Here is a 14755-nt window from a genome sequence, read left to right as displayed (position 1 = left end):
TCGAGAGGTCCTTGGTTTAAACCCGAGTTCCCCCTGTAACAGCACGGATCATTTCGTTTATTTTAGTTAAATCGACTTTACGGTTATGAACAAGGGGGAATAGCTCAGCGGTAGAGCATTCGACTGCAGATCGAGAGGTCCTTGGTGCAAACCCGAGTTCCCCCTGTAACAGCACGGATCATTCCTTTTATTTTAGTTAAATCGACATTACGGCCTTGAACTAGGGGGAATAGCTCAGCGGTAGAGCATTCGACTGCAGATCGAGAGGTCCTTGGTTCAAACCTTTTTTCCCCCTGTAACAGCACGGATCATTCCGTTTATTTTAGTTAAATCGACATTACGGCCTTGAACAAGGGGGAATAGCTCAGTGGTAGAGCATTCGACTGCAGATCGAGAGGTCCTTGGTTCAAACCCGAGTTCCCCCTGTAACAGCACGGATCATTCCGTTATTTCAGTTAAATCGACATTACGGCCTTGAAAAAGGGGGAATAGCTCAGTGGTAGAGCATTCGACTGCAGATCGAGAGGTCCTTGGTTCAAACCCGAGTTCCCCCTGTAACAGCACGGATCATTCCGTTTATTTTAGTTAAATCGACATTACGGCCTTGAACAAGGGGGAATAGCTCAGTGGTAGAGCATTCGACTGCAGATTGAGAGGTCCTTGGTTCAAACCCGAGTTCTCCCTGTAACAGCACGGATCATTGCCTTTATTTTAGTTAAATCAACATTACGGCCTTGAACTAGGGGGAATAGCTCAGTGGTAGAGCATTCGACTGCAGATCGAGAGGTCCTTGGTTCAAACCCGAGCCCCCGCTATAACAGCACGGATCGGTCCGTCTATGTTAGTTAAATCGACATATGGGCGAGGAAAAAAGGGGAATAGCTCAATGGTAAAGCATTCGACTGCAGATCGAGAGGTCCTTGGTTCAAACCCGAGTTCTCCCTGTAATAGTACGGATCATTTCGTTTATTTTAGTTAAGTCGACATTACGGTTTGAACAAAGGGGAATGGCTCAGTGGTAGAGCATTCGACTGCAGATCGAGAGGTCCTTGGTTCAAACCCCAGTTCTCCCTGCAACAGCACGGATCATTGCCTTTATTTTAGATAAATCAACATTATGGCCTTGAACTAGGGGGAATAGCTTAGTGGTAGAGCATTCGACTGCAGATCGAGAGGTCCTTGGTTCAAACCTGAGTTCCCCCTGTAACAGCACGGATCATTCCGTTTATTTTAGTTAAATCGACATTACGGTTATGAACAAAGGGGAATGGCTCAGTGGTAGAGCATTCGACTGCAGATCGAGAGGTCCTTGGTTCAAACCCGAGTTCCCCTGTAACAGCACGGATCATTCCGTTTATTTTAGTTAAATCGACATTACGGTTATGAACAAAGGGGAATGGCTCAGTGGTAGAGCATTCGACTGCAGATCGAGAGGTCCTTGGTTTAAACCCGAGTTCCCCCTGTAACAGCACGGATCATTTCGTTTATTTTAGTTAAATCGACTTTACGGTTATGAACAAGGGGGAATAGCTCAGCGGTAGAGCATTCGACTGCAGATCGAGAGGTCCTTGGTGCAAACCCGAGTTCCCCCTGTAACAGCACGGATCATTCCTTTTATTTTAGTTAAATCGACATTACGGCCTTGAACTAGGGGGAATAGCTCAGCGGTAGAGCATTCGACTGCAGATCGAGAGGTCCTTGGTTCAAACCTTTTTTCCCCCTGTAACAGCACGGATCATTCCGTTTATTTTAGTTAAATCGACATTACGGCCTTGAACAAGGGGGAATAGCTCAGTGGTAGAGCATTCGACTGCAGATCGAGAGGTCCTTGGTTCAAACCCGAGTTCCCCCTGTAACAGCACGGATCATTCCGTTATTTCAGTTAAATCGACATTACGGCCTTGAAAAAGGGGGAATAGCTCAGTGGTAGAGCATTCGACTGCAGATCGAGAGGTCCTTGGTTCAAACCCGAGTTCCCCCTGTAACAGCACGGATCATTCCGTTTATTTTAGTTAAATCGACATTACGGCCTTGAACAAGGGGGAATAGCTCAGTGGTAGAGCATTCGACTGCAGATTGAGAGGTCCTTGGTTCAAACCCGAGTTCTCCCTGTAACAGCACGGATCATTGCCTTTATTTTAGTTAAATCAACATTACGGCCTTGAACTAGGGGGAATAGCTCAGTGGTAGAGCATTCGACTGCAGATCGAGAGGTCCTTGGTTCAAACCCGAGCCCCCGCTATAACAGCACGGATCGGTCCGTCTATGTTAGTTAAATCGACATATGGGCGAGGAAAAAAGGGGAATAGCTCAATGGTAAAGCATTCGACTGCAGATCGAGAGGTCCTTGGTTCAAACCCGAGTTCTCCCTGTAATAGTACGGATCATTTCGTTTATTTTAGTTAAGTCGACATTACGGTTTGAACAAAGGGGAATGGCTCAGTGGTAGAGCATTCGACTGCAGATCGAGAGGTCCTTGGTTCAAACCCCAGTTCTCCCTGCAACAGCACGGATCATTGCCTTTATTTTAGATAAATCAACATTATGGCCTTGAACTAGGGGGAATAGCTTAGTGGTAGAGCATTCGACTGCAGATCGAGAGGTCCTTGGTTCAAACCTGAGTTCCCCCTGTAACAGCACGGATCATTCCGTTTATTTTAGTTAAATCGACATTACGGTTATGAACAAAGGGGAATGGCTCAGTGGTAGAGCATTCGACTGCAGATCGAGAGGTCCTTGGTTTAAACCCGAGTTCCCCCTGTAACAGCACGGATCATTTCGTTTATTTTAGTTAAATCGACATTACGGCCTTGAACAAGGGGGAATAGCTCAATGGTAGAGCATTCGACTGCAGATCGAGAGGTCCTTGGTTCAAACCCGAGCTCCCGCTATAACAGCACGGATCGTTCCGTCTATTTTAGTTAAATCGATATTAGGGCGAGGAAAAAAGGGGAATAGCTCAATGGTAAGGCATTCGACTGCAGATCGAGAGGTCCTTGGTTCAAACCCAAGTTCTCCCTGTAATAGTACGGATCATTTCGTTTATTTTAGTTAAGTCGACATTACGGTTATAAACAAAGGGGAATAGCTCAGCGGTAGAGCATTCGACTGCAGATCGAGAGGTCCTTGGTTCAAACCTGGTTTCCCCCTGTAACAGCACGGATCATTCCGTTTATTTTAGTTAAATCGACATTACGGCCTTGAACAAGGGGGAATAGCTCAGTGGTAGAGCATTCGACTGCAGATCGAGAGGTCCTTGGTTCAAACCCGAGTTCCCCCTGTAACAGCACGGATCATTCCGTTATTTCAGTTAAATCGACATTACGGCCTTGAAAAAGGGGGAATAGCTCAGTGGTAGAGCATTCGACTGCAGATCGAGAGGTCCTTGGTTCAAACCCGAGTTCCCCCTGTAACAGCACGGATCATTCCGTTTATTTTAGTTAAATCGACATTACGGCCTTGAACAAGGGGGAATAGCTCAGTGGTAGAGCATTCGACTGCAGATTGAGAGGTCCTTGGTTCAAACCCGAGTTCTCCCTGTAACAGCACGGATCATTGCCTTTATTTTAGTTAAATCAACATTACGGCCTTGAACTAGGGGGAATAGCTCAGTGGTAGAGCATTCGACTGCAGATCGAGAGGTCCTTGGTTCAAACCCGAGCCCCCGCTATAACAGCACGGATCGGTCCGTCTATGTTAGTTAAATCGACATATGGGCGAGGAAAAAAGGGGAATAGCTCAATGGTAAAGCATTCGACTGCAGATCGAGAGGTCCTTGGTTCAAACCCGAGTTCTCCCTGTAATAGTACGGATCATTTCGTTTATTTTAGTTAAGTCGACATTACGGTTATGAACAAAGGGGAATGGCTCAGTGGTAGAGCATTCGACTGCAGATCGAGAGGTCCTTGGTTCAAACCCGAGTTCTCCCTGTAATAGTACGGATCATTTCGTTTAGTTTAGTTAAATCGACATTACGGTTATGAACAAAGGGGAACGGCTCAGTGGTAGAGCATTCGACTGCAGATCGAGAGGTCCTTGTTTCAAACCCGAGCTCCCGCTATAACAGCACGGATCGTTCCGTCTATTTTAGTTAAATCGACATTAGGGCGAGAAAAAAAGGGGAATAGATCAATGGTAAAGCATTCGACTGCAGATCGAGAGGTCCTTGGTTCAAACCCGAGTTCTCCCTGTAATAGTACGGATCATTTCGTTTATTTTAGTTAAATCGACATTACGGCCTTGAACTAGGGGGAAGAGCTCAGTGGTAGAGCATTCGACTGCAGATCGAGAGGTCCTTGGTTCAAACCCGAGCTCCCGCTATAACAGCACGGATCGTTCCGTCTATTTTAGTTAAATCGGCATTAGGGCGAGGAAAAAAGGGGAATAGCTCAATGGTAAAGCATTCGACTGCAGATCGAGAGGTCCTTGGTTCAAACCCGAGTTCTCCATGTAATAGTACGGATTATTTCGTTTATTTTAGTTAAATCGACATTACGGTTATGAACACGGGGGAATAGCTCAGCGGTAGAGCATTCGACTGCAGATCGAGAGGTCCTTGGTTCAAACCCGAGTTCTCCCTGTAACAGCACGGATTATTGCCTTTATTTTAGATAAATCAACATTACGGCCTTGAACTAGGGGGAATAGCTTAGTGGTAGAGCATTCGACTGCAGATCGAGAGGTCCTTGGTTCAAACCTGAGTTCCCCCTGTAACAGCACGGATCATTCCGTTTATTTTAGTTAAATCGACATTACGGTTATGAACAAAGGGGAATGGCTCAGTGGTAGAGCATTCGACTGCAGATCGAGAGGTCCTTGGTTTAAACCCGAGTTCCCCCTGTAACAGCACGGATCATTTCGTTTATTTTAGTTAAATCGACATTACGGCCTTGAACAAGGGGGAATAGCTCAATGGTAGAGCAGTCGACTGCAGATCGAGAGGTCCTTGGTTCAAACCCGAGCTCCCGCTATAACAGCACGGATCGTTCCGTCTATTTTAGTTAAATCGACATTAGGGCGAGGAAAAAAGGGGAATAGCTCAATGGTAAAGCATTCGACTGCAGGTCGAGAGGTCCTTGGTTCAAACCCGAGTTCTCCCTGTAATAGTACGGATCATTTCGTTTATTTTAGTTAAGTCGACATTACGGTTATGAACAAAGGGGAATGGCTCAGTGGTAGAGCATTCGACTGCACATCGAGAGGTCCTTGGTTCAAACCCGAGCTCCCGCTATAACAGCACGGATCGTTCCGTCTATTTTAGTTAAATCGACATTAGGGCGAGGAAAAAAGGGGAATAGCTCAATGGTAAAGCATTCGACTGCAGATCGAGAGGTCCTTGGTTCAAACCCGAGTTCTCCCTGTAATAGTACGGATCATTTCGTTTATTTTAGTTAAGTCGACATTACGGTTATGAACAAAGGGGAATGGCTCAGTGGTAGAGCATTCGACTGCAGATCGAGAGGTCCTTGGTTTAAACCCGAGTTCCCCCTGTAACAGCACGGATCATTTCGTTTATTTTAGTTAAATCGACTTTACGGTTATGAACAAGGGGGAATAGCTCAGCGGTAGAGCATTCGACTGCAGATCGAGAGGTCCTTGGTTCAAACCTGGTTTCCCCCTTTAACAGCACGGATCATTCCGTTTATTTTAGTTAAATCGACATTACGGCCTTGAACAAGGGGGAATAGCTCAGTGGTAGAGCATTCGACTGCAGATCGAGAGGTCCTTGGTTCAAACCCGAGTTCCCCCTGTAACAGCACGGATCATTCCGTTATTTCAGTTAAATCGACATTACGGCCTTGAAAAAGGGGGAATAGCTCAGTGGTAGAGCATTCGACTGCAGATCGAGAGGTCCTTGGTTCAAACCCGAATTCCCCCTGTAACAGCACGGATCATTCCGTTTATTTTAGTTAAATCGACATTACGGCCTTGAAAAAGGGGGAATAGCTCAGTGGTAGAGCATTCGACTGCAGATTGAGAGGTCCTTGGTTCAAACCCGAGTTCTCCCTGTAACAGCACGGATCATTGCCTTTATTTTAGTTAAATCAACATTACGGCCTTGAACTAGGGGGAATAGCTCAGTGGTAGAGCATTCGACTGCAGATCGAGAGGTCCTTGGTTCAAACCCGAGCTCCCGCTATAACAGCACGGATCGGTCCGTCTATGTTAGTTAAATCGACATATGGGCGAGGAAAAAAGGGGAATAGCTCAATGGTAAAGCGTTCGACTGCAGATCGAGAGGTCCTTGGTTTAAACCCGAGTTCCCCCTGTAACAGCACGGATCATTTCGTTCATTTTAGTTAAATCGACATTACGGTTATGAACAAGGGGGAATAGCTCAGAGGTAGAGCATTCGACTGCAGATCGAGAGGTCCTTGGTTCAAACCTGAGTTCCCCCTGTAACAGCACGGATCATTCCGTTTATTTTAGTTAAATCGACATTACGGCTATGAACAAGGGTGAATAGCTCAGTGGTAGAGCATTCGACTGCAGATCGAGAGGTCCTTGGTTCAAACCTGAGTTCCCCCTGTAACAGCACGGATCATTCCGTTTATTTTAGTTAAATCGACATTACGGTTATGAACAAAGGGGAATGGCTCAGTGGTAGAGCATTCGACTGCAGATCGAGAGGTCCTTGGTTCAAACCCGAGCTCCCGCTATAACAGCACGGATCGTTCCGTCTATTTTAGTTAAATCGACATAAGGGCGAGGAAAAAAGGGGAATAGCTCAATGGTAAAGCATTCGACTGCAGATCGAGAGGTCCTTGGTTCAATCCCGAGTTCTCCCTGTAATAGTACGGATCATTTCGTTTATTTTCGTTAAGTCGACATTACGGTTATGAACAAAGGGGAATGGCTCAGTGGTAGAGCATTCGACTGCAGATCGAGAGATACTTGGTTTAAACCCGAGTTCCCCCTGTAACAGCACGGATCATTTCGTTTATTTTAGTTAAATCGACATTACGGTTAAGAACAAGGGGGAATAGCTCAGCGGTAGAGCATTCGACTGTAGATCGAGAGGTCCTTGGTTCAAACCCGAGTTCCCCTGTAACAGCACGGATCATTCCGTTTATTTTAGTTAAATCGACATTACGGTTATGAACAAAGGGGAATGGCTCAGTGGTAGAGCATTCGACTGCAGATCGAGAGGTCCTTGGTTTAAACCCGAGTTCCCCCTGTAACAGCACGGATCATTTCGTTCATTTTAGTTAAATCGACATTACGGTTATGAACAAGGGGGAATAGCTCAGAGGTAGAGCATTCGACTGCAGATCGAGAGGTCCTTGGTTCAAACCTGAGTTCCCCCTGTAACAGCACGGATCATTCCGTTTATTTTAGTTAAATCGACATTACGGCTATGAACAAAGGGGAATAGCTCAGTGGTAGAGCATTCGACTGAAGATTGAGAGGTCCTTGGTTCAAACCCGAGTTCTCCCTGTAACAGCACGGATCATTGCCTTTATTTTAGATAAATCAACATTACGGCCTTGAACTAGGGGGAATAGTTTAGTGGTAGAGCATTCGACTGCAGATCGAGAGGTTCTTGGTTCAAACCTGAGTTCCCCCTGTAACAGCACGGATCATTCCGTTTATTTTAGTTAAATCGACATTACGGTTATGAACAAAGGGGAATGGCTCAGTGGTAGAGCATTCGACTGCAGATCGAGAGGTCCTTGGTTTAAACCCGAGTTCCCCCTGTAACAGCACGGATCATTTCGTTTATTTTAGTTAAATCGACATTACGGCCTTGAACAAGGGGGAATAGCTCAATGGTAGAGCATTCGACTGCAGATCGAGAGGTCCTTGGTTCAAACCCGAGCTCCCGCTATAACAGCACGGATCGTTCCGTCTATTTTAGTTAAATCGACATTAGGGCGAGGAAAAAAGGGGAATAGGTCAATGGTAAAGTATTCGACTGCAGATCGAGAGGTCCTTGGTTCAAACCCGAGTTCTCCCTGTAATAGTACGGATCATTTCGTTTATTTTAGTTAAGTCGACATTACGGTTATGAACAAAGAGGAATGGCTCAGTGGTAGAGCATTCGACTGCAGATCGAGAGGTCCTTGGTGCAAACCCGAGTTCCCCCTGTAACAGCACGGATTATTCCTTTTATTTTAGTTAAATCGACATTACGGCCTTGAACTAGGGGGAAGAGCTCAGTGGTAGAGCATTCGACTGCAGATCGAGAGGTCCTTGGTTCAAACCTGGTTTCCCCCTGTAACAGCACGGATCATGCCGTTTATTTTTGGTAGAGCATTCGACTGCAGATCGAGAGGTCCTTGGTTCAAACCCGAGTTCTCCCTGTAATAGTACGGATCATTTCGTTTATTTTAGTTAAGTCGACATTACGGTTATGAACAAAGAGGAATGGCTCAGTGGTAGAGCATTCGACTGCAGATCGAGAGGTCCTTGGTGCAAACCCGAGTTCCCCCTGTAACAGCACGGATTATTCCTTTTATTTTAGTTAAATCGACATTACGGCCTTGAACTAGGGGGAAGAGCTCAGTGGTAGAGCATTCGACTGCAGATCGAGAGGTCCTTGGTTCAAACCTGGTTTCCCCCTGTAACAGCACGGATCATGCCGTTTATTTTTGGTAGAGCATTCGACTGCAGATCGAGAGGTCCTTGATTCACACCCGAGTTCCCCTGTAACAGCACGGATCATTCCGTTTATTTTAGTTAAATCGACTCTACGGTTCTGAACAAAGGGGAATGGCTCAGTGGTAGAGCATTCGACTGCAGATCAAGAGGTCCTTGGTTTAAACCCGAGTTCCCCCTGTAACAGCACGGATCATTTCGTTTATTTTAGTTAAATCGACTTTACGGTTATGAACAAGGGGGAATAGCTCAGCGGTAGAGCATTCGACTGCAGATCGAGAGGTCCTTGGTGCAAACCCGAGTTCCCCCTGTAACAGCACGGATCATTCCTTTTATTTTAGTTAAATCGACATTACGGCCTTGAACTAGGGGGAAGAGCTCAGTGGTAGAGCATTCGACTGCAGATCGAGAGGTCCTTGGTTCAAACCCGAGTTCTCCCTGTAATAGTACGGATCATTTCGTTTAGTTTAGTTAAATCGACATTACGGTTATGAACAAAGGGGAACGGCTCAGTGGTAGAGCATTCGACTGCAGATCGAGAGGTCCTTGGTTCAAACCCGAGCTCCCGCTATAACAGCACGGATCGTTTCGTCTATTTTAGTTAAATCGACATTAGGGCGAGGAAAAAAGGGGAATAGCTCAATGGTAAAGCATTCGACTGCAGATCGAGAGGTCCTTGGTTCAAACCCGAGTTCTCCCTGTAATAGTACGGATCATTTCGTTTATTTTAGTTAAGTCGACATTACGGTTATGAACAAAGGGGAATGGCTCAGCGGTAGAGCATTCGACTGCAGATCGAGAGGTCCTTGGTTTAAACTCGAGTTCCCCCTGTAACAGCACGGATCATTTCGTTTATTTTAGTTAAATCGACATTACGGTTATGAACAAGGGGGAATAGCTCAGCGGTAGAGCATTCGACTGCAGATCGAGAGGTCCTTGGTGCAAACCCGAGTTCCCCCTGTAACAGCACGGATTATTCCTTTTATTTTAGTTAAATCGACATTACGGCCTTGAACTAGGGGGAAGAGCTCAGTGGTAGAGCATTCGACTGCAGATCGAGAGGTCCTTGGTTCAAACCTGGTTTCCCCCTGTAACAGCACGGATCATGCCGTTTATTTTTGGTAGAGCATTCGACTGCAGATCGAGAGGTCCTTGGTTCAAACCCGAGTTCCCCTGTAACAGCACGGATCATTCCGTTTATTTTAGTTAAATCGACTTTACGGTTCTGAACAAAGGGGAATGGCTCAGTGGTAGAGCATTCGACTGCAGATCAAGAGGTCCTTGGTTTAAACCCGAGTTCCCCCTGTAACAGCACGGATCATTTCGTTTATTTTAGTTAAATCGACTTTACGGTTATGAACAAGGGGGAATAGCTCAGCGGTAGAGCATTCGACTGCAGATCGAGAGGTCCTTGGTGCAAACCCGAGTTCCCCCTGTAACAGCACGGATCATTCCTTTTATTTTAGTTAAATCGACATTACGGCCTTGAACTAGGGGGAAGAGCTCAGTGGTAGAGCATTCGACTGCAGATCGAGAGGTCCTTGGTTCAAACCCGAGTTCTCCCTGTAATAGTACGGATCATTTCGTTTAGTTTAGTTAAATCGACATTACGGTTATGAACAAAGGGGAACGGCTCAGTGGTAGAGCATTCGACTGCAGATCGAGAGGTCCTTGGTTCAAACCCGAGCTCCCGCTATAACAGCACGGATCGTTTCGTCTATTTTAGTTAAATCGACATTAGGGCGAGGAAAAAAGGGGAATAGCTCAATGGTAAAGCATTCGACTGCAGATCGAGAGGTCCTTGGTTCAAACCCGAGTTCTCCCTGTAATAGTACGGATCATTTCGTTTATTTTAGTTAAGTCGACATTACGGTTATGAACAAAGGGGAATGGCTCAGCGGTAGAGCATTCGACTGCAGATCGAGAGGTCCTTGGTTTAAACTCGAGTTCCCCCTGTAACAGCACGGATCATTTCGTTTATTTTAGTTAAATCGACATTACGGTTATGAACAAGGGGGAATAGCTCAGCGGTAGAGCATTCGACTGCAGATCGAGAGGTCCTTGGTGCAAACCCGAGTTCCCCCTGTAACAGCACGGATTATTCCTTTTATTTTAGTTAAATCGACATTACGGCCTTGAACTAGGGGGAAGAGCTCAGTGGTAGAGCATTCGACTGCAGATCGAGAGGTCCTTGGTTCAAACCTGGTTTCCCCCTGTAACAGCACGGATCATGCCGTTTATTTTTGGTAGAGCATTCGACTGCAGATCGAGAGGTCCTTGGTTCAAACCCGAGTTCCCCTGTAACAGCACGGATCATTCCGTTTATTTTAGTTAAATCGACTTTACGGTTCTGAACAAAGGGGAATGGCTCAGTGGTAGAGCATTCGACTGCAGATCAAGAGGTCCTTGATTTAAACCCGAGTTCCCCCTGTAACAGCACGGATCATTTCGTTTATTTTAGTTAAATCGACTTTACGGTTATGAACAAGGGGGAATAGCTCAGCGGTAGAGCATTCGACTGCAGATCGAGAGGTCCTTGGTGCAAACCCGAGTTCCCCCTGTAACAGCACGGATCATTCCTTTTATTTTAGTTAAATCGACATTACGGCCTTGAACTAGGGGGAAGAGCTCAGTGGTAGAGCATTCGACTGCAGATCGAGAGGTCCTTGGTTCAAACCCGAGTTCTCCCTGTAATAGTACGGATCATTTCGTTTAGTTTAGTTAAATCGACATTACGGTTATGAACAAAGGGGAACGGCTCAGTGGTAGAGCATTCGACTGCAGATCGAGAGGTCCTTGGTTCAAACCCGAGCTCCCGCTATAACAGCACGGATCGTTTCGTCTATTTTAGTTAAATCGACATTAGGGCGAGGAAAAAAGGGGAATAGCTCAATGGTAAAGCATTCGACTGCAGATCGAGAGGTCCTTGGTTCAAACCCGAGTTCTCCCTGTAATAGTACGGATCATTTCGTTTATTTTAGTTAAGTCGACATTACGGTTATGAACAAAGGGGAATGGCTCAGCGGTAGAGCATTCGACTGCAGATCGAGAGGTCCTTGGTTTAAACTCGAGTTCCCCCTGTAACAGCACGGATCATTTCGTTTATTTTAGTTAAATCGACATTACGGTTATGAACAAGGGGGAATAGCTCAGCGGTAGAGCATTCGACTGCAGATCGAGAGGTCCTTGGTGCAAACCCGAGTTCCCCCTGTAACAGCACGGATTATTCCTTTTATTTTAGTTAAATCGACATTACGGCCTTGAACTAGGGGGAAGAGCTCAGTGGTAGAGCATTCGACTGCAGATCGAGAGGTCCTTGGTTCAAACCTGGTTTCCCCCTGTAACAGCACGGATCATGCCGTTTATTTTTGGTAGAGCATTCGACTGCAGATCGAGAGGTCCTTGGTTCAAACCCGAGTTCCCCTGTAACAGCACGGATCATTCCGTTTATTTTAGTTAAATCGACATTACGGTTCTGAACAAAGGGGAATGGCTCAGTGGTAGAGCATTCGACTGCAGATCAAGAGGTCCTTGGTTTAAACCCGAGTTCCCCCTGTAACAGCACGGATCATTCCTTTTATTTTAGTTAAATCGACATTACGGCCTTGAACTAGGGGGAAGAGCTCAGTGGTAGAGCATTCGACTGCAGATCGAGAGGTCCTTGTTTCAAACCCGAGTTCTCCCTGTAATAGTACGGATCATTTCGTTTAGTTTAGTTAAATCGACATTACGGTTATGAACAAAGGGGAACGGCTCAGTGGTAGAGCATTCGACTGCAGATCGAGAGGTCCTTGGTTCAAACCCGAGCTCCCGCTATAACAGCACGGATCGTTTCGTCTATTTTAGTTAAATCGACATTAGGGCGAGGAAAAAAGGGGAATAGCTCAATGGTAAAGCATTCGACTGCAGATCGAGAGGTCCTTGGTTCAAACCCGAGTTCTCCCTGTAATAGTACGGATCATTTCGTTTATTTTAGTTAAGTCGACATTACGGTTATGAACAAAGGGGAATGGCTCAGCGGTAGAGCATTCGACTGCAGATCGAGAGGTCCTTGGTTTAAACTCGAGTTCCCCCTGTAACAGCACGGATCATTTCGTTTATTTTAGTTAAATCGACATTACGGTTATGAACAAGGGGGAATAGCTCAGCGGTAGAGCATTCGACTGCAGATCGAGAGGTCCTTGGTGCAAACCCGAGTTCCCCCTGTAACAGCACGGATTATTCCTTTTATTTTAGTTAAATCGACATTACGGCCTTGAACTAGGGGGAAGAGCTCAGTGGTAGAGCATTCGACTGCAGATCGAGAGGTCCTTGGTTCAAACCTGGTTTCCCCCTGTAACAGCACGGATCATGCCGTTTATTTTTGGTAGAGCATTCGACTGCAGATCGAGAGGTCCTTGGTTCAAACCCGAGTTCCCCTGTAACAGCACGGATCATTCCGTTTATTTTAGTTAAATCGACATTACGGTTCTGAACAAAGGGGAATGGCTCAGTGGTAGAGCATTCGACTGCAGATCAAGAGGTCCTTGGTTTAAACCCGAGTTCCCCCTGTAACAGCACGGATCATTTCGTTTATTTTAGTTAAATCGACTTTACGGTTATGAACAAGGGGGAATAGCTCAGCGGTAGAGCATTCGACTGCAGATCGAGAGGTCCTTGGTGCAAACCCGAGTTCCCCCTGTAACAGCACGGATCATTCCTTTTATTTTAGTTAAATCGACATTACGGCCTTGAACTAGGGGGAAGAGCTCAGTGGTAGAGCATTCGACTGCAGATCGAGAGGCCCTTGGTTCAAACCCGGGTTCTCCCTGTAATAGTACGGATCATTTCGTTTAGTTTAGTTAAATCGACATTACGGTTATGAACAAAGGGGAACGGCTCAGTGGTAGAGCATTCGACTGCAGATTGAGAGGTCCTTGGTTCAAACCCGAGCTCCCGCTATAACAGCACGGATCGTTCCGTCTATTTTAGTTAAATCGACATTAGGGCGAGGGAAAAAGGGGAATAGCTCAATGGTAAAGCATTCGACTGCAGATCGAGAGGTCCTTGGTTCAAACCCGAGTTCTCCCTGTAATAGTACGGATCATTTCGTTTATTTTAGTTAAGTCGACATTACGGTTATGAACAAAGGGGAACGGCTCAGTGGTAGAGCATTCGACTGCAGATCGAGAGGTCCTTGTTTCAAACCCGAGCTCCCGCTATAACAGCACGGATCGTTCCGTCTATTTTAGTTAAATCGACATTAGGGCGAGGAAAAAAGGGGAATAGATCAATGGTAAAGCATTCGACTGCAGATCGAGAGGTCCTTGGTTTAAACTCGAGTTCCCCCTGTAACAGCACGGATCATTTCGTTTATTTTAGTTAAATCGACATTACGGTTATGAACAAGGGGGAATAGCTCAGTGGTAGAGCATTCGACTGCAGATTGAGAGGTCCTTGGTTCAAGCCCGAGTTCTCCCTGTAACAGCACGGATCATTGCCTTTATTTTAGTTAAATCAACATTACGGCCTCGAACTAGGGGGAATAGGTCAGTGGTAGAGCATTCGACTGCAGATCGAGAGGTCCTTGGTTTAAACTCGAGTTCCCCCTGTAACAGCACGGATCATTTCGTTTATTTTAGTTAAATCGACATTACGGCCTTGAACTAGGGGGAAGAGCTCAGTGGTAGAGCATTCGACTGCAGATCGAGAGGTCCTTGGTTCAAACCTGGTTTCCCCCTGTAACAGCACGGATCATGCCGTTTATTTTTGGTAGAGCATTCGACTGCAGATCGAGAGGTCCTTGGTTCAAACCCGAGTTCCCCTGTAACAGCACGGATCATTCCGTTTATTTTAGTTAAATCGACATTACGGTTCTGAACAAAGGGGAATGGCTCAGTGGTAGAGCATTCGACTGCAGATCAAGAGGTCCTTGTTTCAAACCCGAGCTCCCGCTATAACAGAACGGATCGTTCCGTCTATTTTAGTTAAATCGACATTAGGGCGAGGAAAAAAGGGGAATAGATCAATGGTAAAGCATTCGACTGCAGATCGAGAGGTCCTTGGTTTAAACTCGAGTTCCCCCTGTAACAGCACGGATCATTTCGTTTATTTTAGTTAAATCGACATTACGGTTATGAACAAGGGGGAATAGCTCAGTGGTAGAGCATTCGACTGC

At 46.0% G+C, this 14755-nt stretch overlaps 10 non-coding genes across 10 annotated transcripts; all 10 read left to right on the top strand.

Annotated features, from left to right (window-relative positions):
* Positions 1-353: 353 nt before the first annotated feature.
* TRNAC-GCA (transfer RNA cysteine (anticodon GCA)) lies at positions 354-425 on the top strand. The gene has a single exon. It is a non-coding gene; the product is annotated as a tRNA-Cys (tRNA).
* A 57-nt stretch (positions 426-482) lies between these two features.
* On the top strand, positions 483-554 carry TRNAC-GCA (transfer RNA cysteine (anticodon GCA)). The gene has a single exon. It is a non-coding gene; the product is annotated as a tRNA-Cys (tRNA).
* A 707-nt stretch (positions 555-1261) lies between these two features.
* TRNAC-GCA (transfer RNA cysteine (anticodon GCA)) lies at positions 1262-1333 on the top strand. The gene has a single exon. It is a non-coding gene; the product is annotated as a tRNA-Cys (tRNA).
* Positions 1334-1780: 447 nt separating this feature from the next.
* TRNAC-GCA (transfer RNA cysteine (anticodon GCA)) lies at positions 1781-1852 on the top strand. Its single transcript has one exon. It is a non-coding gene; the product is annotated as a tRNA-Cys (tRNA).
* A 57-nt stretch (positions 1853-1909) lies between these two features.
* On the top strand, positions 1910-1981 carry TRNAC-GCA (transfer RNA cysteine (anticodon GCA)). The gene has a single exon. It is a non-coding gene; the product is annotated as a tRNA-Cys (tRNA).
* Positions 1982-3208: 1227 nt separating this feature from the next.
* TRNAC-GCA (transfer RNA cysteine (anticodon GCA)) lies at positions 3209-3280 on the top strand. Its single transcript has one exon. It is a non-coding gene; the product is annotated as a tRNA-Cys (tRNA).
* Positions 3281-3337: 57 nt separating this feature from the next.
* TRNAC-GCA (transfer RNA cysteine (anticodon GCA)) lies at positions 3338-3409 on the top strand. Its single transcript has one exon. It is a non-coding gene; the product is annotated as a tRNA-Cys (tRNA).
* A 1098-nt stretch (positions 3410-4507) lies between these two features.
* Positions 4508-4579, top strand: TRNAC-GCA (transfer RNA cysteine (anticodon GCA)). The gene has a single exon. It is a non-coding gene; the product is annotated as a tRNA-Cys (tRNA).
* Positions 4580-5677: 1098 nt separating this feature from the next.
* On the top strand, positions 5678-5749 carry TRNAC-GCA (transfer RNA cysteine (anticodon GCA)). Its single transcript has one exon. It is a non-coding gene; the product is annotated as a tRNA-Cys (tRNA).
* A 1227-nt stretch (positions 5750-6976) lies between these two features.
* Positions 6977-7048, top strand: TRNAY-GUA (transfer RNA tyrosine (anticodon GUA)). Its single transcript has one exon. It is a non-coding gene; the product is annotated as a tRNA-Tyr (tRNA).
* Positions 7049-14755: the final 7707 nt, after the last annotated feature.

The sequence above is a fragment of the Phalangium opilio genome, unplaced genomic scaffold (assembly GCF_054372755.1).
Source record: "Phalangium opilio isolate 3A_F unplaced genomic scaffold, DU_Popi_V2 ptg000053l_1, whole genome shotgun sequence".
In the NCBI taxonomy this organism is placed as follows: Eukaryota; Metazoa; Arthropoda; class Arachnida; order Opiliones; family Phalangiidae; genus Phalangium; species Phalangium opilio.
This window is presented reverse-complemented; position numbering and strand designations above follow the sequence as displayed.